General features: G+C 39.8%; 1 non-coding gene across 1 annotated transcript; it reads right to left on the reverse strand.

Annotated features, from left to right (window-relative positions):
• Positions 1 to 978: 978 nt before the first annotated feature.
• On the reverse strand, positions 979 to 1097 carry LOC145397698 (5S ribosomal RNA). The gene has a single exon (XR_013897012.1). It is a non-coding gene; the product is annotated as a 5S ribosomal RNA (ribosomal RNA).
• Between the last annotated feature and the right edge of the window lie 3705 nt (positions 1098 to 4802).

The raw sequence follows: 4802 nt of genomic DNA on the forward strand, positions 1-4802 counted from the left end.
GCAAGAGTGGACCTTAGTACCATTGGACAACATTTTTCAGTTAAATGGCCTGTCATCATCTCTGAATTGAAAACTTTGCCCATTACCCCTCAGAGTTTATTGTGACGTAAATCTGAACTGCTTAAAAAAAAAATAAATAAATAACTCTCTAAGTTAACTGTGACTTAAATCCGAACTGCTTTATTTGTGTTACAGTAGTGCTAAGCCATTTTATTCATCTTAGAAGTATGGTAGCCTCTCACTGTATGTCTTAAGTGCCATCTGGTAAGGCTACTGGGTAGGTGAAGATTAACTTCAAAACCAGTTCCATGTAACCCCATTTGAGGTGTAGGGCTGAGGCTAGGCTACTGTGGTTCAGTACATTTGAGGGTAGATGAACAGCATGCATCTCTTGATGGCATTAAAACAGTCAATTCCTGAGATCAAAACTGTGCTAGGCCATCACTTTGTCTGGGGTATTTTCATTATATAATTTGACTCTCAGAGTAATGCTGTAGGTATAAAAATTTGCAAAAATGCATAATTTTTACTATTATTAAGTAAAGAGCCTCATCATTTTTACATAAAAACCAAGTTTACTGGGGATCTAACTGAACTGTGAAAGCAGCATACTTCATCCCTAGCCTTGTTATCATATTAGTAACTTCAGTGGAATTTGGGTATCAGAAATGAATTACACTATGATAAAACTTAATCCTCTTTATCAGCTGTCAACATCTGTGAGAGATTACTGTTGGAGGTTTAGTCCCACATTTGTCTTAATTATATTGGTGGTTTTTGTTGCATTGGCCATGGTAAATACAGTATTAAGTAAAGCTTTGTGTCCTATAATTCAGCTCTATATCTTATTGTAGATAGAGTTTTAATGATTCATTGCCAGACGCCATGTATCCCAAACGGGGTGGTCAAGGGCTTAGAGTTAATTGTTTTACAGGGAGGGGCACTAATCCTCCACCAACCCCACTTGACACGTAGGGATGCCAACAGCATCTGGTGTTCCCAGGCGGTCACCCATCCAAGTACTAACCAGACCCAACGTTGCTTAACTTCGCTGATCGGAAGGGAAGCGGTGTACTCAACGTGGTATGGCCGTTGATGATTATTTGTTTCAATTGTGTGCACATTTTTAACCTGAAAACTTTTATATTTGTTTATTTTTTAATGTTTAAGTTTATTTCATTATACTGGTATTTATTTATTTACTTACAGTATTTATTTATTAGCTACATTTTAGTGTATTTTGCGTATATCTGACCTGTCCTTAGAATATATCCATATTTTTTATAATTTCACTCTGATGAATATGTGACTCATGTTATTTAGTACTGTATCTACTTTGTTATAGCTTTTGAGATGTAGCAAACTTATTTCAGTGGGGCAAAACTAATATCAAAGACAGGAAGTGTAACCTGATCTCAAGCTTAAAAATACCTGGTAATAGTTTGAAGAAGACAGGAATAAAATGTTGGTGGTCGTCATAGGAAAGGGATTAGTGGAAACTGTATCTAACCCTATTATTGTGAAAGGTCCATCTCAAGATATAAGAAAATTGATTCCAGGTGGCAGGAGCAAACACAGATGTCATCATGGTGAAAAATTTAACTTGAAAATTTGCATGAGTATTGTACGGGCCCATACGGATGTAAATTCATTTGGTGATAGGTAAAGGTTTATTGCCCACAAAATATTGCCGAGTGAGCAAGTTGTTGTCTTGCCTTGAATGCTTGTAAAGGATGGTCTTGCCCTGGACCCCTGTGTTCATGATGATGATGATGATGATGATGATGATATGATGATGATGATGATGATGATAAGGAGGAGGAGGAGGAGGAGAAATTGCAACACATTTATTTTTTCATTTCCGTTTGTGTTGCCTGTGAACTGGAAAGGAATGTAAACCACAAGACTGATATGAATGAGTTAGGAACAGTAGTAAAAATTAAACTGAAAATCTGATGCAACTCTGAATTTACTGCATAGCCTAGCTATATTACAGTATGTACTGCACTTGTATTGGTCTTTGCTATTAGTAGTAGTAGTGATAGTACTGGTAGTACTGTATTTATTATTATTATTATATTATTATTGTTATTATTATTATATCTATCTATCTATCTATCTATTGCCAGACGCCTTAATCCCGTACGGGGTGGCCGCAAACAAATTGCCTCCACATCGCCCTGTCCCCCGCCATTTCACTGCCCTGCTCCCAGCTCACATCCCCCTCTATCATATACTTCTCCACTCCATCCCTTCATCTCATCCTCAGCCTCCCACTCTCTCTCCCCCCCTCCACCTCACTCACGTACACTCTCCTCATCAGTCTCTCACCCTCCATCCTCTCCACATGGCCAAACCACCTCATTGCGTTCCTCCTAACGCTTCCTATCACATTCACGTCCACACCACAACGCTCCTTTATATCCTCATTTGTCAGCCTGTCTCTCCATGTGACTCCACAGGCTCCTCTTAAATAACTCATTTCCACTGCTCTCACTCCTGACTTGTGTCCTTCCGACAACATCCAAGCTTCACTTCCATACATCAGAGTTGGTATCACAATACTGTCATGTAGTAACTTTTTCACTTCCATGCTCACTTCTCTGTTTCTTATCACTGCTTTCAAGTAACCAGCAACCTTTCTTCCTTGTTGTGCCCTTTCAAGCACTTCACCCTCCAAACTTCCATCCTTACTCATCACACTCCCCAAGTACTTAAACGCACTCACATTTTCCATTTCCTCACCATCCAACCTCACTCTACTGTACATTCTCTGACTTCACCTCTCTTAAAGACCATCACTTTATTCTTCTCTACATTCACCTTTAGATTCCATTTCTTACACACTTTCCCAAACTCACCTACCAAGTCTTGCAGCTCCCCTTCATCTTCACTTAACAACACAGTATCATCTGCAAACAACAGTACAGGGAGTTTCCAAACACTACCCTCTCTCACTAGGGCCACTCCAACATCCACTGCCTTACCTTGTATCTCTTTTAGTACCCCATCCATGTACCGTACAGCTTGAACAACCTTGGAGACATGACACATCCCTGTTTCAACCCAACCCTGAAAAATTCACTCAGTTCACCATCGATACGCACTGCAGCCTTAGCACCGTCATACATACTCATCACAGCATTCAACAACATCCCATCAACTCCATATATTCTTAACACTTTCCACAATCCTTGTCTATCCACCCTGTCATATGCTTTCTCCACATCCATGAAAGCTGCATACAACTTCTTTCCCTTCTCTAGAAACTTTTCCACTAAAGATTCAAGAATGAATATCTGATCTACAGAACCTCTTCCCTTCCTAAAGCCTCCCTGTTCTTCTCCAACTAATTCCTCTGTTATTTCCCTAACTCTGTCAGTAAGTATCCTACCATACACTTTTCCTATTACATTAAGAAGACAAATGCCCCTATGTTTACCACACACTTCTTTTTCCCTTTTTCCTTTGTACAAGGGAATAATTATACCTAACTTCCAATCTTCTGGGACTCTACCTTCCACCCAGGCCAATCTGTACATCTTCCACATCCATTCTACTACTATCACTCCCCCATGCTTCAGCATTTCACCACACACTCCATCAATTCCTGGGGCTTTCCCCAATTTAACTTTCTTCATTGCTTCCACAACTTCTGTCCTACTGATTTCTTCCTGTCTTCTCACCTCCCTCCCTCTCCCAGCCATTATTTTTATTATTATTATTATTATAGTGGTAGGTGGTGGCAACCATCATCCACTCACTTGATGTAGTGCTGCCTACTTCTTCCTTAGCCTTTATCATTCTTTTCTGTGCCTGCCCTCCTGTCTTCCTATTTCTCCCACCTTTTCTCTCACTACTTATTGCTTTTCTTTCCATTACAGGTGGCTTTACATTGAGTGACAAGCCAAATGGTTTCCTGTAAACCAAGAAACCATTTACAGCACTGGGTGGTAACCATATAACCAAACCATACGTGCTCCCTACGTGTCAAGTGGGTTGGTGGAGGGTTAGTGCCCCTCCCTGTAAAACAAATAACTCAGAGTCAAATAGCCACCCCGTGCGGGATTATGGCGTCTGGCAATAGATAGATAGATAGATTATTATTATTATTATTGTTGTTATTATTATTATTATTATTATTATTATTATTATTATTACAGTATTATCATCATTATTATTATTCCGTCCATCCATCCATCATCCAGTCCTACATTGCCCCATGAGGAGTGTAGGAGCCCATTATTATTATTATTATTATTATATTCTGTCAGTGAATGATTGAATGATTATTTTCTGTTATGATTACTGTTACCATTTCTTTTTTTTTCCAGATTGTGTCAGTTGTGAATTTGAAGGGGAAATAATTATCAGGACTGATGTGAATGGGTGAGACACTGAGGTGGACTGGCCTGGGGTGTACCAGTGCCCCAGGAAGCTGTGTGGACAAATATAGGGGCAACACAAGGACACAGGTGGCCATGGATCAGTCCACTTGGAGGCCATTGTCATGGAGAACCTGCCCCATTATCTTCTGCATCTTGTACTTTAACGTCAGGTGAAAAGAGTGCCATCGCATTGTCAAATTGTTGCCTGGCTTTGTATAGTACGCTTTAATGCCAGATGTTAAAAAATGTTGCAAAATGACTGCCTGGTGATTAGAAAGCCATCACCCTGTCCAGTGATTCCCAGGTTTTCTGTACTTTAATGTCAGGTGAAAAAAGTGCCATTGCAGCATCACGTAACTGCCTGACCTTCTCTGTTGTAACATCAGGTGAAAAGAGTGCTATATCCTTGTCAAA

The sequence above is a fragment of the Coenobita brevimanus genome, chromosome 42 (assembly GCF_032717465.1).
Source record: "Coenobita brevimanus isolate Jiangsu-jjx chromosome 42, ASM3271746v2, whole genome shotgun sequence".
In the NCBI taxonomy this organism is placed as follows: Eukaryota; Metazoa; Arthropoda; class Malacostraca; order Decapoda; family Coenobitidae; genus Coenobita; species Coenobita brevimanus.